This window comes from Diabrotica undecimpunctata, chromosome 3 (genome assembly GCF_040954645.1).
Source record: "Diabrotica undecimpunctata isolate CICGRU chromosome 3, icDiaUnde3, whole genome shotgun sequence".
Taxonomy (NCBI): Eukaryota; Metazoa; Arthropoda; class Insecta; order Coleoptera; family Chrysomelidae; genus Diabrotica; species Diabrotica undecimpunctata.
In genome coordinates this window covers 58,435,089-58,462,269 of record NC_092805.1, presented here as the reverse complement: position 1 = coordinate 58,462,269, position 27,181 = coordinate 58,435,089, and the positions used below count along the sequence as shown (strand labels likewise).

General features: G+C 32.8%; 1 protein-coding gene and 1 long non-coding RNA gene across 6 annotated transcripts in view; one reads left to right on the top strand and one right to left on the bottom strand.

Annotated features, from left to right (window-relative positions):
• Positions 1–27,181, bottom strand: part of Rbp6 (RNA-binding protein 6) — a 1,719,762-nt gene that overhangs the window by 1,185,162 nt on the left and 507,419 nt on the right. The window lies entirely within an intron of this gene.
• LOC140435615 (uncharacterized) lies at positions 10,021–12,311 on the top strand. Its single transcript, XR_011950189.1, has 3 exons — positions 10,021–10,315; positions 10,436–10,613; positions 12,295–12,311. It is a non-coding gene; the product is annotated as an uncharacterized lncRNA (long non-coding RNA).

The following is a 27,181-nucleotide window of genomic DNA, read 5'->3' as shown; positions in this document are numbered from 1 at the left end:
ACATCAGAAAACTGGCAAAAAGCAATCCAGCATGTTTTAAAAGAGGAAGATAAAATGTGGGAACTGGACAACTTGGTCGATCAGGTGGTTGACCCTATAATTATAACACCAGGGGATGATGACAGTTCTTCGGATGAAGACTATAGTGATGTAGAATTGTAATAACGTATCCAGTAAAGTTTTTGTAGTTTTTGTGAATAAATTGATTTAAACTCCCCACAAGTGTTTCAATATGTAAAGTTCATTCGTGTGTGTTTGTGAGTATTTCCCGATTTCGGTTCGTATATATTTTATTGTTACATTTTATATTTTTTTAATAACACTGTTCTGCTGTATTACATTTTTATTTCCTTTAATATGATTTTTAAGAATGCATATTCTTTTGTCAATTAACCCACTAGCGCGCCTCTGGCTCAGTGTTTATCTGTCGATAACAATGGACTAATCCCTTAAAACAGGGTGATACCTACCTGCTCTTTATGAAACGACAGAACTTTGCAATGCGGACGGAATTTATTGACGGATTATTGACGGATTACCCTGTAGCGCTTTTGAATACTTCATAAGATTTTATTACTCTACACTCATTAGAAATAGATTATAAACAATTAAATTTGTTAATGACAAAATCCTGTTCAAAAATTTGAATTATGTGACTGTGAGAAAACCTAAACCTCGACCACATTACTGAAAAGTGTTCCCCAAGAACTTGTAGTGGTAACCCCACAAGAAGACTTTCTGTTTGCAACTTCAAAGTCAATAGACTATAATAATTTACTTAATATCTGTTTATAACTAAAAAAATATATGTGAGAGATATACCTGTATTAGTGTTACAAATATATGTCTAAATTTGATAGAATTGGCATACGAAATGTAGCAAGAAGAAAGCGAATAGTAAAGTATAAAGAAAATTAGTGACAAATGCGAAAACACCCAAAGATTGTAAAAGAAATTATAAAAGAAAATAATGGGCTGATCCCACATCCAAAAAGAATTTTTTAAGTAAGAAATAGCTACAGTATATACGGGAATGTACAAATTATTTACATATATTTACATATATGTAAATAATTATATTTAAAAAAAATGGTTGTAAGGTATTAAATGCTTTAGCGGCGTTAGCAAACTTATAGCCCAATGTTAAGTGCACAAAGTAATATTCGACAAAATAATAACCAACACAGCATTCTACTGCCAAATACAAATTTGCCTGAACTCAGTTTCTATCCAACAAAATGTAAAATTAGGTCAAGTTTGTTCCCTTAAAGACAATTATACTACTAAGGTTAATTCAAGCCATAAATCTTCCCGTCCTTTTTACCTTTTTTGCCATTTTCCATGATTAAATCGCATAAATTGTGTGTCGAGCTCTTGCATTCTGGTTAGATTATCGTTTTTATTTTTCTGCTGACAACACAGCAGAATGAAAACGTTGCAGAATCGTAATTGCTCGACACCCACAAACGTCTAATAATTGAATAGATATTGTCGAAATAATAAAGATCCCGCTACAAGGCTGGCAATATTCCAAAAACTTGGCAATTGACTCCGCACTCCGAGTACATTTTGTCTGTCTTTAGTGTCAAATATTTACGGCCTAAAAAATAAATTTTGCCAATTTTCACACAAAAACAGAAGTTGATTTTTTGGAGAATGTCAGGTAAGTTCTTCACTTTTATTTAACATAAAACAACGCTGAAAATTATTAAGAAAACCCGCAAAGTGAACTTTTAAGAGATAGCTAACAATCTAAAGTTATTATATTGTAGCGTTTTCACTATAACACACGAACATTTGGGTAAGAAAAAGCTAGTTTCAAATGACTGTCTCGTTTTCTCACTCTAGAGCCGAAACAACGAGTTAATAAATTGCAGTACAGTTTATACATGTTTATTAAAAACAAGTTAGAATTTTTGCATCGGTATTTTAAAATGGATATAACATGGATCCATCAATTCATTATTAAGTTCCGAAATTTAGATGGTAGTAGCGTGAGTAGAGAGCACTTGGAGAAATCTGTGCTAAGCGACCAAAACCGCAACAAACCATCGGAAAATGGTGTTTTTTGTATTTTGGTACACACATAGATTATGCTTTAGGCTTCACCTGCTTTTTTGTACGAATATTAACTTCGTAATTTTTTTATCGTCGGTCACGATTTTTAAAATTTAGAATTTCATAATTAGGAATGAATTTACTTGCAGCTTCATTAATGCAGGTAATGAGACAACTGTAAGTTTCATAAGTGTTAAAAGACTGCTCTAACTGAAAAATAATTGTTTAATTATGGATTCATAAAGTGACCAATAGGCTTTCTTGATGTTCAGTATACTTTTAGGATAAATTGTTGCCTGTAATATGTTAAGATGGTCAATCGTTTATAGTTATAGTAAAATGATATACCTCAAGGTATCAAAATAAACTGATCAGGTGACTTTGGATATGGTCAGTCATAGTTTACATGGAATCTATGTGTATTGTCCATTCTCCAAAATATTAAGATTTATATCCTCAACGCTTTTAACAATTTGATAATTTGATACCTAACTGCCTGCGTTTGTAACGAGTCCCATAATAAGTTTCAGCGTTCATATCTCCTCCAATTGTAAATGGTGATTTAACTTGAGATAAGATATTTGTCCAATCGTTTTGACAGATATGGACTTTTAATAACCTATATACAGACAAAAAACTTAATCCCAATTTTTGAATTTTATTCAGCGCCACAGACCGAAATCATCATTAAATTTTTTGTAATATTTGATACAGGAGTCTTACGTTTGTGGTTGGGACAGTTTTCTTATCAGGTTACATAGTAAGTAGTCATTATTCTCACTTACAGAAAGGTTTTACAAATAATGTTTAATAACAGCATGTGACCAGTAGGTTTTCATGTAACTTTGTTTAGATTAGTTTTGTCTATTGGGGCTCAAGTATTTTGCAATTTTTTTTTCATTTTCATTTTTCTCCAATCATATTGTTTATATACTCTAGATATTAGCCTGCTTTTTCTTTATAGGAGCTTTCTGAAGTAACAACCCAGGCAGCTTTTTGGATTGAAGTAGTTAGGTGTTCTGCTGCATCTTCAACATCATTTGTGGATTTAAGCTTCGATGATGCTTAGAACTGAAGTCAAGACAAGCAGATAAGATCAATTGTCCAAGCCTTCTATTGATATCAATCGAGGTGGCTTGGATGTGGATAATTTTCTAGTTTTGTTTGTTTCATGGCGTTTAACACTATTTTTTACTATTAGTGTAGTCCCGCATGAGCTTTTCTTGGTGGATGTTGAGTGAAGTAGTTTGATAATTTTAAAACTTAAAATAACTTTTAATAACTCAAAATAACAAATGAAAGCCAGATTGCCATTAAAGACATAAAGTGCTAAACATAAATTTCTGAAACTTATTTACAAACAAGGAATAAAATATATAACGACTATATTTAACAAAATATATATAACTTAAAATATTCCCCAAAGCTGTTTAAAGTCGACCGTCGTAACTATAACAAAAAAATTAAATGTAAAAACATGCAAAGACTAAATAATAATAAGCCTAATGAGCCACTTACTTAAAATGTTTTTAAAAGTGATACATAACAGAATATATAAAACATGTGAAGAACAATTGTCATGGACACAATTTTGATTCCGCGATACCGTAGGCACCCGAGAAGCTCTATTCGCTATACAAGTGTTTATCCGGAGGAGCAGGGATGTCAACTGTGATGTATATATTTGTTTTATCGACTACAAAAAGGCATTTGATAAAGTAAAACATGACAAGCTAATATCCATCTTGAAAGAAGCGGGTTTGGATGATAGAGATATGCGAATTATATATAATCTATATTACAACCAAACTGCCAACATTAAAGTGGATGACCAGTTGACAGAGATAATCTCCATAGATAGAGGAGTGAGACAAGGATGCATTCTATCTGCAGTGCTATTTAACATGTACTCGAAGAGTATCTTCGAGCAAGCACTGAAACAACTACAGGAAGGCGTCTTAGTTAACGGAGTGCGTCTAAGCAACATTGGATATGCCGACGACGCAGTAGTTTTTGCAGATGGTCTAAATGGTTAACAAGCAATAATGTCGCGCATATCAGATATACGTTGACAATATGGGCTGAATCTCAATACAAACAAAACAAAGTACTTAGTAGTTAGTAAGCGCGAAATATTAAATGCACATCTTTTGATAAACTAACAGCCAATTGTCAGGGAAGACAGCTACACATATCTTGGTACTAACATCAACTGTCAATGGAACCACTCTACTGAAATAAAACAACGCATAGGGAAAGCAAGATCAACGTTCGTAAAGATGAAGTATCTTTTTAGAAGTCATGATTTACCATTTAGTATCAAAATCTCTATCATCAGATTTTATATATTTTCTACATTATTATACGGAGTAGAGGCATGGACGCTCTCTAAAACTTCTTCAGGAAAGCTTGAGGCCTTCGAGATGTGGTGTTACAGGCGCATCTTACGAATTTCATGAGTGGATCGTGTGACTAATATTTGTCCTACGTAGAATGGGCAAGGAATGTGAGATCACTAACACAATTAAAGAGCGCAAATAGAATATCTTGGCCATGTTATAAGTAATGAACACAGATATGGCTTATTGGAACTCATTCTTCAGGGCAAGGTATTTGGAAAGAGAGGACCAGAAAGAAAAAGAATATCTTGGCTTCAAAACCTAAGGAAGTGAAAAGAAGAAGAAGAAAATAATGTTTATTTGTCATACATATGTCCTTATTAAAGCACAGAGGCTGAGATGGCTGGGACACATAGAGAGAAGGAAAAACGATCTACTGATTAAGAGGATCACCTGATGGAAACAGCAGCTGAAAGACCAAGGGGAAGACCTAGAGAGAGATGGGAGGATCAGGTCATGAGAGATATCAAAATTCTGGAAGTGAGAAACTGGTGGGAACTATGCACATATCGAAATGAGTTGAAGAAAATTGTAACGAAAACCAAGTCATACAACAAACTTTAACAACATACAAGTGGAATGCGGAGTGATTCACCGCAATAAGCGAATCAGAGGGCTCTAAGTAAGAGCGGCAAAGATTCCACCCGTAATGAAAAGCCCCGATGATGATGATATACCTTAGAAATCATCATGACGTCAATGTTGTGTTAGGTATTGTTTGTATGCGAATTATGTCAGATCTGCGAGTATTTCTTTGCATTTGATGACTTTAATAGTGATCATTGTCAGGGTGGTTCTGAAAAGAACCGTTTTTTATTTCATTTGACAGCTAAATTTGCTAAAAAACAAAATTTGTTTAATTTACTAATGTTTGTATTTTGAGAACGATTTCCGAAGTGGAAATTGAAACGTCAATAAACGTATATTAACCTTTAATTGTGGCTTATTTCCATTTAAATATAAATTAATTTGACAGCTAGTCATGGTAAATACGAATCTTTGTAAATATCCGGATCAACATCTTTTACTCGCTTAAGAGATAAGGGTCAATAGTTCAGTTTATTCGAATCATTATTGATAGAAACACCGACAATAAACTTAATATTTCATTCTTTATTGTTCTTAAATCACTTTATTTATTTAATCATTATTTGTAGTTTGGGAAACTATTTAGTTGCATTCACATAGACATTTTGATTTTAATACATTTTATTATTTTATTAAAAATATGACCTTATTTAGTTATATACCTTTTCATTACTTATTATCTGAGTTGAGTTACATATTTTAATTATCTATTCTCATAGTTTATCTTTATTATCCTTTAAATTCCTCCCTGTAAAATTGGCGTTGTCACATGTTTTTTAGTTCAAAGAAATACTCTTGTTCTTAGTTACCTTGTGGAGGCACAGATCTGTTAAAATCTCAAAATTTTTTGAATCATTTATCTAAATTATTGCCTCTCAAAAGAAGACTGCATACGCAATAGAAAGCTTTAATTTATGGTGGATTGTCCATTACTTCAAAGTGCCTCGGACTAGATCATGGACCACCGAGTAAGGGTTTTTTGGTACATATGAATGAGGTCGAGATAGTAACATCTATGCGTCCACAGCGACTGCTGATCGCAGTGGTACTAATCGCATTACTTCTCGCATTTGGCGTCGCGACGTTAGCCACCGAGTTGAGGTGCTGCCCTTGCTACAACTAATTCACGTTTCGACGAGCAGTCTTTCTTTGTACATAATATCACTTATGAGATAAACAGTAGGTGTATAAAATGATAATTCGAATTTTTATGTAAACAATAATCTATTTTTTTGTATTTATTGATAAATTTGTCAATTATAAACTTAATATTATGTATACCTATTTAAAATAAAATTCAAATAACCCTACCAATAACGGATAGGAAATGCTAGTCAAATAATATATCGTCTTCAGTGATTAGTGACATTAATTGGAATTTATACAGAAAAAATTGTGTCCACTTCACAAAATAAAATAGCAGTTGCCAAGGAACATGTTTATTTTCACCTTAAATTATGACATTTTTGTCAAAGAAAATTATAATTTTATAGTATAATTATATTATTCATTTTCTAAATTTATACACTTTGTTAAAATGAGTCCCAACAGTAACGAAAGCATATCGTCTTCTAATGATAATAAAGAAGAAAACCGAAAAGCACCAAAAAATCCAGTTAGGTACAAAGCAGGAAGAGTAACTCGCAATCCTTTTTTAAATTTTCTAAGAATCTTTAGGAAGAATGCCGAAGGTATGTCAGTCAAGGATATAGCAATTAAAGGAGGAAATATTTGGAGAAAAATGGACAAGCAACAAAAGAAATTATATCTAGACCAAGCCAAATTAGCACCTTATAGACCACGAGTCAGACGACGTCAACGAAGTTTGTCACGAGGAAGAAGAAGATCGAAGAGTAGATCAAAGAGTAGGTCTGCAAGTCGCAGAAACAGAGGAAGGAGGAGAAGAAGAAATTCATCTAAGCATTAAACAAACATGATTGTTATTGTTTTTTAAAAGTATTCTTGTAGAAATTTTGTGCAAAAGTGTTAAAAATCTTCAGTTATATTCCTTTTTTATTAATTTTGTACACGGATTTAAAAACACGCGTCATTTATAAATTTTTTAATGTGTAATATATTTTTGAAAAACAAATTTACGTTTCTGTTCTTGTAAATTTTTACTACTAACTTTTTATTTTTTTATTATACCAACAAGCTGAAGGTACTATGTACTACAATCTGATCAATGAGCAGGTATTCTAAGGTAAATTGCTAAAGTCATTATTTTATAAACTATTGTTTAATTTAGTAACGTTTCTATCGATACTAACTTACAGTAATTTTTAAAGTAATTACTATTTAAATGGGAATAAGCCACAATTAAAGGTTTAAGTACATTTATTTGGAAATAAATAAACGTACTTTAACCTTTAATTGTGGATTATTCCCATTTAAATAGTAGTTACTTCAAAATGCCACAAGAAAATAGCTTCAGAACAATAGTAATTTTTAAAATTTACACAGGTATGTTAACCCTGCACAATGCCCTACTTTTACGCTAACTATTTTCACTTCACTAACTCAAAGGTCTCGAAGGTTCTTTCTATATTTGAGCTGTCGAGGAGTTCGATGGCCTTGATATTCACTTCTTCTTCTTAAAGTGCCCTCTTCTCAATGGAAGTTGGCTACTACAATTTTAAACTCTTCTCTATCTTCAGCTGTTCTTATTAGCTGTTCAAAATTTAGCCCTGTCCATTGTCGGATGTTTCTGAGCCACGATAGTCTTTTCCTTCCTAGGACTCTCTTTCCCTCGATTTTTCCTTTCACTATAAGTTGGGCATATTGGTACTTATTATTTCTCAGTATGTGGCCTAGGTATGATGTTTTTCTAACTTTTACTGTGTTAAAAAGTTCTCTTTCCTTGCCTATTCTATGCAGCACTTCTTCGTTTGAGTTATGCGATGCCCATGAAATTTTGAATATTCTCCGGTAGATCCACATTTCAAAGGCCTCCAATTTATTTACGGTTGATGTTTTAAGGGTCCAAGTTTCAACTGCATATAGAAGAGTCGACAAGACGTAGCATTTTGATAAACGTAGTCGAATTTCGAGTTTTATTCGAGAATTACAAAGCAGTTTTTTTATTTTTTCGAAAGATTTTGTGGCCTGTTCTATTCTCGATCTTATTTCTAGATCAGGATTTAGGCTGCTATCGATCCAACATCCCAGGTACTTAAATCTATTACCTGTTCTAAAATGTGCCCATTTATTGTGCAAGGTTGAGGTCCGTTTTGGTTTTTTTCCGATTGACATCACTTTGGTTTTTTTAATGTTTATTTTCATACCAAATTGCTCACAGGTATTCACATGTTCAAGTAAACTTTGTTAATATCTGCTGGCACATTATTTGTTCTACTGTCTCTACCTTCAGATCTCGGTAGATGCAGTTATTTTTACGTACCCTCCTGCTTGCAATAATTCAGACTATTGTTTTGCTAGTACTCTTTTTAGATTATGGTCCTTATGATATGCACTATCAAAATAAAAATTTAGTACTTTTTTTATTAAATAAGTTAGCTAAGAAGTTAGTTATTAAATAAAGAAACTAGCAATGTGTGAAATATAATAACCTTCTATCATATAATTAGAATATTAAAGAAGTTTATTTAGGGCTTAGAATGGTAAAGAAGGCTTTCGAAGCAATTTAGTATTCGAACACTATATCAAAATAGGCTATAGAATATGCTCCGGATAAACGAAAAATGGACACCAACAGAAATGTATTAATACCTAAAAGAAAACATAAACAAAGCGGCAAACGAAGTGCTAGAACAAGAAAAAGTGCGAAGTGCAACAACACAAGAATAAATATTTGGATAAATACAGTAACGACCTAGAAGAGATGATTAAAAGAAAAAAAAAGTATGTTTTATAAAAGGTTAAACAGCAGAACAGCAGACACACGAGAAGAGTATGTTACCTTCAGACAACAAGTAAAGCAACGAATAGGGCCCGAAGAGAACGAATGCTGGGAGAGAATGTGCTGAAGCATAGACAATACGCTAGATATAACAGATTAACGATGGCATGGAACAAATAAAAAGAACATCAGAAGAAATAAACGAAGTAAAAATATTATACACATAATTATATTAAAAGAGTAGACAAAGCATTATACAAAATTATTGCAGGAGAATAGACCCGAGTATATCTCACAACACGCTGTGAAAAAAATAGTAAAGGAAGCCTAAATCACAGAGGAAGATATAACTAAAGCACTAAAGACACATACAACAAAGCACTAAGACCAGGCAACATAAAAATAGTACTGCGGAAATATACAGGTGCAAGAATCATATCATTCATATATATATATATATATATATAAATATATATATATATATATAAATATATATATATATATATATATATATATATATATATATATATATATATATATATATATATATATATATATATATATATACCCGGTATTTAGGCGGCACACGCCCTTCCGGTAGGGATCTATGGAGGAGTATCACCGAGCCGCAAGCCCTTGCCGTACTGCTCCACCATAGGCCGATCAGATACCAGCATATCATTCATACGAGTGTTATTCAATAAAATCGAAACAGAAGAGGAGATTCCAGAGGTGTGTAATCTATCATACATGTCCTCTATTAAAAAAAAAGGTGATAAAACCTCACCAAATAACTATAGAGGGATCAGTGTAATACCTTTAATAGCAAGAATCCTTTCCACAGTAATATAAGTAAAAATAGAGCAACACACAGACCATTATGGCGAAAAACAAGCCGTTTTCCTAAAAGCCAGATCGTGTCTGTATAATATTTTCGTCATAAGACAGGTGATAGAAAAAAACAAAGAGAAAAATATTAAACACTAATAACTTTATTGACTTGGAGAGAGCATATGATTGTGATCATTAGATTGCTACTCCAAATATTTTCAAAAGATCTATTGGTAGATAATTATTTTTTTATAAATGTTGTAAATTGATCTTAGCAATCTTATACAAAATGATCAGTGCGCTTTGAATTGTCATTTTATTTTAATTTGGTTGTCAAATTAAATATTTAAAATTTTTTGATGATTTAGATTTATTAAAATGGCACCTCGCAAAGCTCAACTAGGAAGACCATCTAGAGGTACATCCGGTGTAAGTAAAACCAAGCATGATAGACCTGTCAGCCCAGCACAAATAGCCAAAAATCGGTTCTACAATTTCTTAAAGGATATGAAGAAGACGGTACCCGGAGTAAATTTGAACAAATTGGAGACAGAATCAGTAAGGTTACGGAGTAAACTTGGTATGTTATTTTGAAATAAAACCCAAATATAATTAATCTAACTGTATTCGTTCGATCTATACCAACTTGCAAAAAAAGAAGATAATACATAATTAAACTTTGTTTTCTTTTATATTTAAGGAACGAAATCTAAGACTCCATATTCAAAAATAGCAAGAAGATCAAGAAGGAAGAAGATAAAGATAGGTAGAAGACGGAGGAGCCAAAATAGGAGTAGGTCCCGTAGACGTTCCAAATCACATCGACGCAGCACCATTAAAAAATAGAAAATTTGATTTCAACTTCTATAATGTAAATTGTGAGTGCAATAAAGTAAAATAAAAATAAAGTTCCGCAACTACAAAAATTTTTAAATCGTTTGTCAAAAATTATTATTCCACTTATACAACATAATTAACCGACAATATTTGTCAAAAAATATTAATACTTTGGTTCACTTTGGGTTTATTACTTTTACTATTATAGTAAGTTCTTTATATATATATTTCCTTTTTTTTAATTATTTTAGAAGTATTTCTAATGTGCCTATCCGTTACGAATGTTGGCGATCATCATGGCAATCTTTATCTTATCTGCAGCAGCGCGGAGATGTTGTATTGAACCAGAACCTGAGGTTCTTTAACCAAGATGTTCTTCTTCTTCCTAGACCTCGTTTTCCAAATATTTTTCCTTGCAGGATAGCTTGAAGAAGAGTATATCTGGATTCATTTCGCACGAACTGTAACTTTCGAGATTTGATGGTGGTCAGTACTTCTCGATTCTAATTCATTCTTCTAAGGACCTCCTCATTTGTGATTCGGTCAGTCCACGGGATCTTAAGCATTCTCCGATATAGCCACATCTCAAATGCTTCCAGTTTTCTGCACATATCTTTGTTCAAGGTCCACGATTCAACACCATAAAAAAGGACAGAGAAGACGTAGCATCGCAGCATTCTTACTTTTGTATCAAAAGAGAGGTTGTGACTCTTGAAGAAGGCCCCCATCTGATTGAAGGTGGATCTAGCTTTTCCGATGCGTGCTCTAATCTCCTGGTTGTTGGTCCATTCTTCATTTATTATGGTGCCGAGGTAGTTGTAGTGCGTCACTCTTTCTACAGGGGATTGGTTGACGTAGAGTTAACCTTCTGTTATTCTTTTCTTGCTAATTATAAGCTTTATTAGAAGTATATTTATAATAAATCTGTTTTTGGTTTTTTACCGCATCCGTCATTGAATTTTCAACCAAAAAGTATTATTCATTTGTTTGTTATAACTAATCCAACGTACTATTTTCACGAGAATGTATACTGTTATCATTCTTTTAGGCATACTGTCTAGATCGTCAAATACGTATCTAATTAAGTTGGAAGCTTCCTTTCATGGATTGCTTCTCATTTCTTTAGAAAAGCATCTCTGAGCTGGTACAGGTAAAGTGGAGCAGGTATTCAGTTTCGAATTTTATTAAAAGTCAGAGATCCTCTACAGATAATGTAGTAGTAGTAATTCTACTAGTGTTTTCAAAGATATTTCAGTCAAATCTAAATTTGATCATAATAATCATCAATAGATATTCTACCGCTCGTCGGATGTAAGCCTCCCTTAGGTGTGTCGATTTATTTCTGTTTGTTGTTTTTTGCATCTATTCGTGACCAGCCATTCGCTTGGTGTCATCAGTTCATCTGGTTTTGTCGCCAAGTGCTCGTTCAGAGTGACCAATGAGCACTTTTGGCGCGCATCGCCCTGCCTTCCTTTTCCAATTTTTTTTTGGTCTTTTGGTTTGGGATCTTGTAAAATATTATGTATAAATATTAGTTGATTTTCAAGCTTGTCTAGACAGAGGGGATCGGTTTTCTGTGGTTTTCCGATCCCATTGCACAATCATACCTGTCTATTGCAGAGGATACAGCCACAGCTGCCCTCACGCGATCGCGTTTCAACACATTTATCAATTATAATTTGTAAACATATACATCCACATATATACTAATTTATTTTTTAGAACAATAATTTCTGAAAAGGACCGTTTAACCAATGCACCTTTCGCCTCTGATTATCCGGCTGCGCTACTCCGACGACAAGTCAAAACATAACACCAGTGGTACTACGAAGCCAAAAAGAAGCAGCCAACACACAAAAACAAACCACGTCCTGAAGAGGTGGAAAACTCTAAACATGACAACAAAACTCCAGATTCAAAGAAAACACCCACAGAGAGTATCAACTGACCATGGACTCAGCCAAAGATAGTTCACCTCGGTCTCTCCTAGAGCCCTGAACTCTAGGGAGCCGATCAGCGGGGTTCTGCTCCACCTACCTGCCTTAGACTCTGTGGTTTTGTCTTTGTATCCTACAAATTGGCTTTTATTTCATAATTCTTCGATGCAAGTGCATGTAAGAAACCAAATATCCTCTAGTGCATGTAAGAAATTCAGAAGATATTGATAAATTTTCGACGTTCCTACCTGAAGAGGGATAAGTGCCTAGGGTATTTCGTATACGAATATCCTAGAACAGAGCGTACGGTGTGGGAGACGGTTTTACAGTCATGTTACCCCCCGAGATGACAGTTTGAGGTCTGCCTCTACTTCTCTTGTTTGCTATAGGTCTCCATTCAATAATTCGCTTCGTCCAATGGTTGTCCTGCATTCTTTCTATCTGTCCTGCTCGAATTTATTTGGAAATAGCAATATTTTAAATAACACCTGTAACATTTGTTAGTCTTCTAATTTTTTATTGGAATTGCTATCGCTGTCTATCGTACCGGCAACACGTACTAATCGCAAGTTTTTGCTAAATTTGTTTCCTAGCAATATTTAATAAGACCAATAAATGTTTAATGGAAAGTCCATGTCCTATAGCGAGTTTTTGAGACTAAAAATGTTGTATATTCTTTCCAATTTTTACAAAAGTTAATTAAACTATTTTTATGTCACGACAGTATTATAAAATTGTTATCCCGGTATGTATTTTTTCTTGAATATATGGTCCAAGATGTCTAGTAGTATTTAATCTCTAGAATACGTGCCAATACATGTTGTAGAGTACTGTGTACTGAATTTTTTTGATGTTCATAATTTTACAAAACTTTACATATTAAGTAACCGTTAATATTAATTCTATTTTGTCTTTTTCTTTTTGGACAACTCGTCTTAAGGACAACCATTCTTCTTAATATGTGCGTCCGTGTTAAGTTACTATATTACATATTCAAGTAATTATTAAAGTTCAAGAACTTTATTAATACAAGTAGTTACTTGTATTAATAAAGTTCAAACATAATTTATCTTTGTTTTCTACTGCTTTTAATTTTTTTTAATCTATAACAATTTTTAAAACTGTTTTTAAAAGCATGTACGTATAGATTGAAGATGTAGACAAAAAACCAAATCGAAATATTTGAAATTAAATTATTTTTCAAAGTTCTGCAAAAGGACATGGCTAGATGCGATAACATTGTATCTTCCACATACATTTTACATAATTACCCAAGCTCCAAAACTGCTCACTCCAGCGGTAGCTGGCACTGATCTGGACGTATTTATTGTGTGTTGTTCATCTAGACAAAGTCTCGCGAAGAGACTCTGTGCCATGCTTTGTTAATAAGATTAAGCAAGCATGTAATATAACTGAAATCATCTCTAACAGTGATACAGTGGATCTGAAATCCAAATAGATGGTTATAGTCGAGGTGATTTGGCAAACGAAAGGATCCTGCCGAGTGCCAAGAAACTGTATTCGAGATATGTTCAGGCAAATTGCTTGTCTTTCGCTCTACTGCTATTAATGGGAAACTAGTGTCTTATTTAAAATCTTATTTGCATATGTATTTAGTTCTAAGTCACATTTAAAAGATTATCTTTATTCTTTAATTTTTAATTATTTACATATATATATATATATATATATATATATATATATATATATATATATATATATATATATTATTGATGATAGTCAGACTGGACCAAAAAACGTTTCCTTTTGGATACATTTTCATTATTTTTTAATAAAATTATATACCATTATAGACTAGAAGTTTTTACTTATCTGTAAGTTTTTTGCTTATTATGTAACTTTCGCTTTCTTATTTCAATTTAGTCAACATTATTATTAATTAAGAAGTATTTATGATCCGAGAGATTCGATGGGGACCCATGTTTAAAATCTACAGCAAAGGAATGGGACCATTAAAAAAAACTTTCATGTACTTTTTGGCTGCCAGATTGTCACTCCCGTTGTTGTTGCTGATGGTGCTACTGCACCAGATACTAATTATATTAAGCTACAACTATTAGTATATCATATTTCGCTGGTTAACACGCACAGAAAAGCTTTGTGATATAATTGTTTGTGATAAGACGAAGGTAGAACTTGACAAACACTTTGAGAACTTTTTCAAAGTCACCGGCAAATCTGACTTGAATCTAAACAAAACAAAATAGTAAATTAAATCAGATTACTAAACTTAATGCATTATATTATGGGAGCAAACTATGTTATAAAGCACTGTGGTAGCAGACTACAGCCCCTGTTAAAAATACTTTTACCAAATGACACTTTAGCTCTCAGAAGGGTATTGGGTATGTTTGCCCATTATTCAAAATAAATTCCCAACTTTTGCCCAACCCATTAGCTCATGTCAACATTTTTCCATTGAACGAAGCTGCTTTATCATATTTTAAAATTTTTAAATCTACTGTCGCAAAGTCGTCCATATAGACTATCAACGAAAATATGCCATTTGTTGCCACTTTGTCGTCCAGGATTAAAATGTATGTTTTATTAAAGAACTTACCCTTTTATCTTGATTAAGTCACGATTATGACTGTTGACTGTAAAGAATGTGCTACAATCAAGCCGAGGTACTTAAATACTGAGAGGCCTTTTCCGAAGCTTGTAAAAGCCACATATCCCTTCGAAAGCCTTAGTTTTCGCTTTTAAAGAAATAGTGACTTCGAATACCAATACCCGTTATATCCTTACGGCAATAGATGAGTATTCCAGATTCCGATTTGATTTCCCATGCAGTCACATTGAAGCCAAAACGGTAATCAAGAATATAAATTAAGTTATTCATGCTGTTTAAAATACCTACAGCTGAATCAGTTGAAGTCAACGAGTTTCTCAGTTACAGAGAAACTGCAACAAATATAAATACTGCTTATAATCGTCAACGAAATAGTCAAGTAGAGAAGTTGAACTCTACTGTCTAAAAAGCTATTAAACGAGCGTGTGAATCACATGAAGTACCTATTGAGACTTAAGAACAATACCTACCAGTTGCACCGCAACTAAATGTACAACGCAACGCATGAAAGCATGAAAGAATGTTAGTGAACACACTTTAATCTCCAAATGGGAATATAATATCATTATGGCTAGCAGAATAAGGCCATGTCTGGATGAAAAGGCTTGATCGGAAAAACAAGTACCAGTCTATCGTAACAGTAGAGGTACTAGAGACAATCCTGAGTATTTTTTTATTAAACTGAAAGACAGACGAAAAATCACAGTGTCTAATGGTCATCTGGCTGCAATTGGACGAGGTGAAGAAGAAATACTAGATATAGCAGGTCAGGAATCAGTGTTAGTATAGGAACTACACGAGTTACATTCGACCGTCAATGATTCCTCATTCAATTACACAACTACGAAAAAAATGCAGCCCCGAGCAGATACGTCTATATCATCCTCTCTACCAAATGCATTACTTCTTGAAGAATCCTTAACTTGTTATCAGCGAAGCTCATCCTTGCCTCCTTCAGGAGGTCCTATATGATCTGAAAAAGTTCGACATTTACCACAGTATTTGGAACTCGTCGAGTATAGTGGGAGAAAATGATGTAATTAACCTCCTTGGTATTGTATTTGCTGTAAACTTGAAATATTGTAGACAACTTTATCCTGTCAGGTTTGTCAGCGATTGACTTATAAGTCAGTGTTACTGCCAGGCTCTTCTATTGTTTTTTTAGATTATCGGTAGTTATTATAGGTATTGATTTCTTATTTTAAGTAGAGTAAAAGCAACGAGTGTGCTGAATGATGTAAACGCAATTTTATAATATATAAGACTTGTTTCGAAAATAAATATATAAGGCTTGTTTGGAGAAGATCATACAGGTGATATTTTGAGTTTGTGTTTAAAAGAAGAACCAACCAAACAAGAAGTCTAAATAACGCTAATATAACTAAATCAATAGCTTGTGTGAAAATTTAACGTAATCCCAAAAAAGTATACAAAGGTCTGCAAGGTACGTATAGCATAAGATATCTTATACAAAAGAGTTCTGTTTAAAATGAATTTACATCAGACTCTATAAAAGATTTAGGAATGAAATAAGTAATAATAAGAAAATCGGATTTAGATAAAGGTTTGGCACTAAGAAATCTATGGATTTAATGTTCTTACTGTGTCGTAAAACAATTAAAAAATGTATTAATTAAACCAAAAATATATTATTTAAAATATGTTTATTTCGTCATGTTTGGAACCTAATCTTTCGTAAATATACAACTTTCTTTCGTTTAAAAATATATTATTACAGCTAATATTCCAGTTTATCATTCTAAGTATCATTTAAAATAACATGTAATATTCCTGCTAGTACATCGTTTAAATTTTAATACATCTCTTAAACTGTCCTTTTGATGACTTGTAACGCAGCACTGGTAATGTATTGCACTACCCGTATATAAGCCACGTAACCAGCTAAATTCGGTCTTGCGGAATTTCACCAACACGGCGGATTATGTGCATGGAAGTCTTGAATCATTTTCATACACGTAGAAGCATTTTACCAATATAGGGTATGAAATCCTAAACTTAAAACTAAGTACACTGGAGACCGCGCAATAAACTTCAAAATTGTTTTGTCTGGTTAAAAATCGGATTTCATTCGGGAACAAGGTGAGTTGGATTTGTTTCCAAATTTTTTTTTAAAGTAAGTATTATATATTATTATTTGTGTGTATATGTTGTATGTTTGTATAATGGAATGAAGCAGAAGTTTATTTGACACAATATAATAAAAATTTACATTACTCATATTTTGCATTTTAATTGTACCAGTAAATTTACCGACAGATTATCAACATTCATATTAAAAGCAGCAAATAATCGACGCAGCTTTAAGATAAAACTATTGCCTCTATCCTTGGAAATTTAGTCAAATAATGATGATACTGAAACCTGGGAAAAATCCGCGTATATGCCAATAAATATGTTGCCAATTCTGTAAAACTACTGGAGACAGTTATAGTTAAAAAACAATGACGAAAAATCAATTAAAGAAAAGTTATAACTGACCATCAATGTGGTTTCCAAAACAAACATGGCACTGTGGAATAGATTCATTGTGAGTTAGAAAAAATTAGCAATGATCTAGAAGGCAAAATATACTGTAACGCAGCCTATATAGACATAAGTAAGGCATTTGATAAAGTGTAACGATACGATCGTTAATAATCTAACATTTCGAACGTTAGCAAAATCACAGTCAAACAATTAAACCGAATCCCTACAATAGCTACTAATTTGCCGCCGTTGGAGTAGGCAACTTACAATACAATTTAATATATCGATTGATAATATAATCGATTCCCTTGTCATTGGAGAGGAAGGACCCCTAACCTTCTGACCGATGAAGGATCATTTTGGAAGAGAACTTCAACAAGACAAGGTATCACGGCAGGCAGGACTTAGGAACAGAGATAGAAAAAATTTTAAGTAAATATTTTTGGGAAATGTGAAGAGTTTTAGTTTGAATAAGTATTTAGTTTGTACAGTTTTTCGTTAGAAAATTACGTTGTTTTTTTTATGGGAAAAACACTCCGAGGTTCTGGTAAGTTACTTTCCATACACGTATTATATCCGTTTAGTAAACTTTCTCACCTTAGTAGAAATATCAAACCATCATTTTTTATATATACATATATAAGTAAATTCCAGTATGGAAATAGTTAATATTTGAGTCAAGGTCACTTAATGACCAATATATTCTAGTTTTTGTTATTTGAACAAAAACTAATAAGTATAAGAACACGAAATAAAAAGGTTTTTTTGTTCTCTTGTAGCCTGCCGGCTCCAATCTTTGGACTTTTAATTTGGGGAAGAATATTTGTTGGGAAATACTTGTATTTGGGAAAAGTTGAACGGTTGATTTTGGGCAAAGAAACCATATTAAGTTGGAATTTTCTGGTTGGTCTGCCAGTCCTAGTCAGCTGTTACATTAGTCAACATAGGCAGAGTCACCTCAGAGTCCATCCACTACCTGGACAATAGACAACGGATTAGGGAACTTCCTTCCCAGCAATAAGGCTATTAAGGACATTTATTTTCTTTTTTCAAACTATTAGTAATTTAAATTTCAATTTTTTTTATATTATATATTATATCCTTGGATACTTAAGCCTTCAGCCTAAGTGGGTTACAAAACAGGTTTGTGCACAATCCCTGGGTAGTACTCTCACCTTGCTGAATCCTTTTACTTGCCTTTATTTTTACATTTCTGCTTTATCTTTAATTTATTTATTTATTAATATTTTACATAACAACATAAGTTGTCAGGATACTTTACCCATTTGATGGTTACTAATATGTAGCTTTAAGCTTTATGTAGTTTTAGTTTGTTTTGTTCTATTTTAAGCACCATTTACTACAAGTGAGTTATTCAACAGTTATAACATATTTACCAATATATCTCATTGTCAAAGGACTGGGTAGATCAATTTTTTGTATATATTTATATTTTGGGTCATATTTTTTTTCATACTTTTAGATAACTGTTTTTTGTAAATACATATTTTTGGGGGATATATTTTAGACATTGTTTGGTATATAATACATATACGTTTTGGGGATATAAGTAAATTAAGATTATAATATAGTGTATAGAGCATTACAGATTTTTATTTGTTTTAGCATAATCTTTTATTTTTCAGTTAGTGTATAACTATAGATACCCCAAATTGGAGTGATATTCAAAATTTACCTTGGCGCCCATCTCAAGATCATTTTAGGATTTATCTAACTATCTTAAGTTACTACAGGCAAGCAAACGTGCCGACCTCCTCTCTGAGCACATTCTCTTGAGCTAAGAGTGACGCTTGAGCACATTCTCTTTTGTAGTGTTTAAAGTAAGCTTCATATTTTATTTGGTATTGGTTAGATTCCCTGTTGTTTGAAAATTTATTTTAACCATAAATATTTTTATTCACTACAGTTTATCTTCCTTAAATATAATTTCCACTTAAAAGATAAACACTTTGTTTTTTTTTTCCTTTTTTTATCTGTAACAAAAGTATGGCATAAAGTCTAAAGCGGAGTTTACATTGGTATAGTTACTTGCACCAGTTACTTGTACAAGTATATCCAGGACAGTTCACATACGCAAGTTGACATGCTAGTAAGTGTTTACACATAAAAGATTATTTATTTATCAGTTCCCGACGAGCACCAGATGTGTAAATTTTTTTTTGCGCTTTGTGCAATAATTCAAAATGAATAATTAAAAATCGCATTAAAGAAATTATGTTGCGAATATCGAGAATTTTAATTGAAGAAGCTCTTAATTTGATTAAAGAAGAAAAAGTCGTCCAAAAAGGATATGGGTTCGAAGGTAGATTGATAGAAGAAGTACAAGAGGGGCATCCACTCTTCTTTTAAAAGAACTTCGTATGGAAGATCCTGAAGAATATAAATTATGCCTTCGGTTGACACCGAGTAAATTTAAATACTTGCTAAATATGGTTCTGCCTAGAATTCAAAGAAGTGACACGCTTTTAAGAGACGCCTTACCAGCGCACGTTAAATTAGAAGTTACCCTCAATTTTTTGGCAACAGGAAGGAAATAGGAAGGACAGTAGGCAAGTAAATAGATGGGCTAGCTATTTACTTACCTGTCCTCGCTACTGATACAAGCACTTGTACAAGTACTTACCCGGTAGGTTGACATTGGGTTAGTTGTTGCCTTACAAGCTACTGGTACAAGCAACTAACCCGTTTACTATACCAATGTAAACTCCGCTTTACACTATAAAATAAAACAAAACTTACCATACCTTTTTTATTATAAAATGATCAAATCTTATGTAGGTATGCAAAACTTCCAAAGCTAGTTTTGCATACCTTCCAAATGATCAAATCTTATGTAGGTATGTCAAAATACATGCAATCCTCTCCGAAATTTTTCCTATCTCAGCAGAAGTACCACAAGGAGGCATACTGGGTCGAACCTCGTACTTGCTATTTACTGTCAATCTACCTACAACCAAATCAATGCCAGTTACAACTTATGCTGATAAAACTGTTATTATGGCATCACGTACCAAACCTGAAGCTGCCTCAAGAGGCTTACAAACCGGTCTTAACAAAATAAAAAACGGGTTACACATTTTGCGTATGAAAGGAAATGCCAGTAAATCTGTTCATGTACCGTTTACTATGGAACGAGATAACTGTTCACCAGTCACTTTTAACGGACTTCAGCTTCAACACTCCCACCACGATAAATACCTAGAGATGCATCTGGACCGCAGATGAACATGGCAGATTCACATCTTCGCTAAAAGAAAACAATTAGGTCTGAAACTGAAACAGTATTCTTGGGTTATAGAAAGGAAATCACAACTCAACCATCGAAAACAAGCATCTCCTATACAACATCGATCATAATACATATTTATCATAATCAAAGAATCATAATACCGATTTGGACTTATGGTATTTAGTGAACGCGCCATGGTATGTACCCGACAGTATAATTCGTAGGGATCTTAATGTTCCGAGTCTTAAAGAAGTGATTAAAAAGTGTAGTGTATCCTATCGGGAACAAGTGAAATCATACCCAAACAAACTATCAAGTGATCTAATAAAATTAGATCTCTCTAATAAAATTAGCACAAAGTAAAAGACTCAAGAGGTTCAAACTACCTGACATACCTACTACATAGCTTGTAGTTTTAATTAGGCTGTTAAAATATTTATTAGATTAAGACAAACCTTATTTTTGACTAATTCTAACTGCCAACGTAATGTTATGGCAAGGATAGTTGGATGAATTTATAATTTTAATTTTGTCCAGATTTACCATTTTGTGAAAGTGGTGACGAATTAGTCCCTATGTACTGAGGTGATTTGAGTAAACTTTATGCACTTTTCGTACATATATTATATATATATATATATATATATATATAAATATACATATATATATATATATATATATATATATATATATATATATATATATATATATATATATAAGGAAAAGAAGTCTTTGCTGATAACGTTAGAAAACGGACCTTTGAGGTTTATTGGGATTTTCAGCGGCGAAATAAGTGTACTCTTTTAATTAAGTTTCAAGCTTTAGAAAATGTTTATTTTCATGATCAGGAAAAACTGAAATAAAGTGCTGCTGTTAGTAAAGCATCCTCGAAACCTATTAAGAGTGTAAAAGACCAAAATTACAAATTATTTTTACTTTTAACACATAAGAAAACGACAATTACAACGATTTAAAACGGCCATGTGTGCCGGCCAACAGTGGAGTGTTAGGTTAAGAGTACCTGTCATTCCTGGACATGGCAAATGACAGTACTTCTTTTTGTTTTCTTTGTTTTATGTAGTACTACTAATATTACACATCAAAATTTACCAAAGATTGTATTTAGGTTAAAAAAACAATTTTGTATGATGAGACTTAAATAAATGAAGAAACATGGAAACTTTACAATGACTCAGTTGTTGAAACATCATTGGACTGTGAATGTGTATCCAAATATAATAGGTAGGAGTAAATTGTGCTTAACTGATTAATGTCACTCCTTTTGTTCATTGCGTTTGAATTTTGAGCAATAAATGCCATTTCTAAGAAGTCTTTTTGTGTAATTGGATTCAGTAGCTAAAACTTTGGCTGATTCATAATTCATTATATGATGTTCTTTATTTACATGTTCTGCAAGGGCAGATCTTTCCGGATATAGTCTGCTGTCGCTTCGATGACTGATTAAGCGACTACCTAGGCTACGTGTAGTTTGTCCCACATATACCAAATTACAATTATTGCAAGGAATCTGGTAAACTACGTGGGAACAATATTTGATGTCACTTTTATCTTTAACCTTGGAATATATAGATCTTGCAGTTAATGAAGTTTTAAAGGCTATTTTTAAATTGGTGAAATCTTTAAAAAGTCTTGTCAGTCTGGGTGTTATGCCTTTTATGTATTTTAATTAAGTATATGAGCAATTGGCGTTTTGTTCTCCACTTGTGACAATAATTTGCACCTCATCATTTTGGCGTTCTATGTTCGGGGTCAAACTGAATAAGATCTTGGTGTTTTGGGTATGAATTGTCGATGAAAAGGTTAGATAGGATTTTCAGGTTCTTCTGATGGAAAGAAGGATCACTAATTGCTATAATTCTAGCTTTCATTTGCTTGAGCAAATTGATTTTTATTGAATGTCTATGATATGACCACTAGTTAAGGAAACGTCCAGAACTATGAGGTTTTCTATGCCAGTCGATAATCAGGGAGTGGTTCTGATGAACCAGGTATCAAGAAAGGGGACTGAGCATAGATCATCCTCATGTTCGATTGTGAACTGTAATAGAGGGTCATAACTATTGAATACATTCAAGATTTCTGTGGATCCATTGCTAGGAATAGCTAGGATTAAGTCATCCACATACTTTTTTACAAAAGGAATATGAAAGGACAATTCTGGAATCACCATATCGAGTAAATGATCCATTACATAACAGGCCTATATATATATATATATATATATATATATATATATATATATATATATATATATATATATATGAACTTTGATCAGATAAAAGGCATATATCGAGCACAGTTTAATTAAATCTTGCCCAAGTACTTTCGATCCCTAGATCATCTTCAGGGGCATTTCGTCAATTGTGGCCTATCCGGCAAGAACAAGATGTCATAGACATATAAATGTACATTACACTACACTACAAATGGACAAACAAACACTTTTAAATAATTTAAGGAAGGCTACATTACTTGAAGAAGCCGGAGACAGAATGGCTCCTGATCTAACGGAAATGTTGGGGTGACATGTGACAAATGACCAATTAATTAATTAATTAATTAAACTGTGCTCGATATATGCCTTTTATCTGATCAAAGTTCATTTATTCGAGCATTCAACCTTATATATATATATATATATATATATATATATATATATATATATATATATATATCTATATATAGAAAAGTTGTTCAAAATTAAATTTCCTATTGAAATGTCACCTAAGCTCAAAAATATTTGTTTTACAAAAATATCTTCAAATACACGAAGTAAAAAAGAAGAAAAAGCGAGATTTTTCTTTTTGCCCTTTAGTTTTTTTTGCATCAGAACTATACGTTTACGCATTTCTTTACAGAAAACAAACTTCTATCCTTTCTCTTTACATTGACGTTTACTAAGTCTTTAGAATTCATAGTACCCGAGATACGATTTTTTAAAGTTCGCCACTTACACTATTTTCCCTATCGTTGCACGAACATTGTTCTGTAACTTTTTCTACGCAGTTTTTGGTATATGCAATGGTATTTAATAGAAAGAAAAATCCATAACCTTTAAAGTGGTCTACTGCAGAAGATTTTCAGACTAATTTAAAAAAATAAAATATATAAAGTATTCTTTTACAAAATAATGTAGCATTACTTTTATTTTGTAAACAACACTTATTAACGAACCACTTTCTACCACTTGGGAAACCCTTCTCCCAATTATGGTAGAATTTGTTTTAATCAATAAAACACCCCTGCGAAAACTAGAGGTTTTTATCCTTCGTGCAGCAAGTTAACTTTCAATTAAAGAAAAAATCTATTCACCGTTCTTAGCTTAGCTTTTCTCCCTATTAAATATCTCTGCAATAAAAGTAGAAGAAAGTTACCAACAAAGTTGTAAAACACGATAATTTTATTACAGGTATTTTAGTACGACCTAGCAGGACCGGCCACCTGAGAAACATTTACAAAACAATATTAATCATAAAGTAAATATTTTTATATTTACAATTCTATATTTATGAGTGTCAAACAAAAATTGGACAAAAATTACAATTTTTACTTTCTACGCAGTTCATGCTTTTGGTTATTTCGTTTAATACGATCATTTTCTGTTATTCCGTAATCTGATTAAACCGATAAACTGGCTTTGGCAAGTTCTGCAAATTAATTTTTGGATTATGGTTGACATGCTTAACAGGGTTTAAATCTTGTCTCTTAAGCATTGAGCACTATTATTTTATCTATAATTTTAGTAAATAGAAATTGTCTAATACTGTTGCTGTGGACCTAAAAGAAATGGAAGAACAATTACAGAACATGAAAGAAATATGGAAGCAACAAAAATATTAAGGAATGATCAAAAGCCAATGTCACCACCCCACGGTGATGCAAAGATGATGAGGAAGACTATCCCTCCAGAGTGTACATTAAATTATCACCGAGATAAAGATATTGACTTTATCGAAGAAGACGAAGAACCACAAGCAGAAATGCCCAAAGATCAAGTCGACATAATTACCACAATATCTCCAAAGAAAATGAGCTAGTTAATAAGGAAAAGGTCGTCAAAAAAGCACCTGGACCTGACGAAATAACAAACTGGACTCTAAAGCATTTACCAATCAAAACCATAGTTTATTTAACAAATATATTACATGTAATACTAAGATACAGGCTCTTCCCCAATCGATGGAAAGAAGCCCATCTGATAATGATTCACTAACCAGGGAAGCATAATTTGGCTTCAGAGCACCGCAATCCAGCGAACATCAAGTACTGCGACTAACCGAATACATTGCAGGTGGATTCAACGATAAACAATATACAGGAGTCACCTTCCTCTATGTAAGCAAAGCCTTTGAAAGAATATGACATCAAGAGCTAGTTTATAAAATGGGAGAATATGGTTACAGCGTGGTCATGACAAAACTAGTGACCTCGTAGCTTGGTGATCGGAGATTCAGGGTCTGAACAGGATAAGTCCTATCCTGTTTCACATTGTATGGAAGTACCACAAGGTGCAGTATTATCACCCCTACTGTACAGTATATACATAGCCCATGTTCCAAGAACACCCAGAACTCTACTCAGCCTACATGCAGACGACACTGCTTTAGCGGCGAAAGATAGAAAGCTAGATGTAACCGTGAGAAGCCTAGAGGCGGCAATGAATATAAGAAAAGACTGGTAGATCTAATACAAAATAGAAATAAATCGAGTGAAGACTTAACCGGTTATCTTCAAAAAGATAAGGGTTAACAGAAAAACAACTAATAGTACAAGACAGGCCCCTATCGAATGAAAAAACGAAGCAAAATATCTAGGAGTCACATTCGATACAAGTCACACCACATCTAAACGCAACAATTTAAAAGACAGAAGCAGTAATAGCGGCTATCAGAGGACTCACAGAAAGAAAAAGCAAATGATCAACAAAAACAAAGATCAAACTATAAATAGCAGCATCCAAGTTGTCGAACTAGGCCCAGTTTTGAGCGGAGACTCGGCGCCCGGTCAAGCAGAAGCATAAGGATTATATGTCAATTAAGATAATAGCAGGATTATAGCTTCTTACGCTCTTCAGCCTAATTGGAAGTATTTCATGTAAGAGTCCTTGTACTCAGGACTTATATGTGATAATTATTTTGCCCATTAGTAGCCTTTATAGCGCATCAGCGTGCTCTCGAGGGAAAAGGGTAGTCTGAAGATTTGGGGACGAGTGGAGTGGTTCATGATCTACCCGGATCAAATACCGTTCGGGCTAATAAAATATGGAAGTAAGAAGGATTTTATTAAAAGGTATTCTTAGAAAAAACTTATTTTCTGCTTCCTTAATTAATAAACATATGTTCTCTAAGGGTAATGGTATTTTACCTACTGATTTACCCAATGGTAACCTATTATTCTCAAGTTCAAATAGTACAGTTCTGCAAACTACAACACTTTTGACTCCCTTGACTGTGTCAACATTCCATTTTTCATCCTTGCCGTACTTTCCTTAAGTTACAGATAAAAAGTTATTAAATTGATTCGAAAAATACTAGTTAAAATAGCCATTGAAAATACCAAGACTGTCAGGAACATATTTTAAAAACTAAACTGGAGATATTGAAGGTTGTGAGTAATTGGTATCTATTAGGAGAAAAACTAACAGGTTCACAGTAAAACTAATTTTAATACATCAATACGAATAAATTTCTTTAAATTTTCTTCCCCTGTAGTTGTTGGCTGCAAATGAAAGGTTCAATCAGATAAATGGGTTAATCTAGATGACAAGCTTTTAGGTTTAGTGTCAGATATTGTACCTGTATAGGTATACAAGAAATAATAGATCGAGATAAGAAGCCCAAGCTTGTTACTAATCGATACTAAATGACAAAGAGACAAAAATTTCAGAAAAACTGCGATTAACAGCTAATTGTGAAAGAAGTTCACTAAGAATTTTTTTCCTCAATCGTATTGGAAACAGAAATATCCCTAATAAGAATATCATAATACAATTTCTCTGTTTTAAATATTTAGGATATCTAAGATATTTAGGACCAATATTGAAAGCAGTTTTTTTTTAAATAAGAAAGTAACTAAATAATCTCACCACAAAAATAGGAATCAGACTAACAATTATAAAAGAACGTACCATAAAAATCAGCCAAAAAAGTAGTGTAAAAAACATGAAATATCTTAAAATATACTAAGTAAAAAATTTAGGTAATAAATGTTACAAGTATGTGAAAATATCTAATATCAAAATATAATCAAAAGGATCAAAATAGCAATATTAAAAATACGAACAGTATTTATTACTCACAGTAGATAAGTCACGATAGAGCG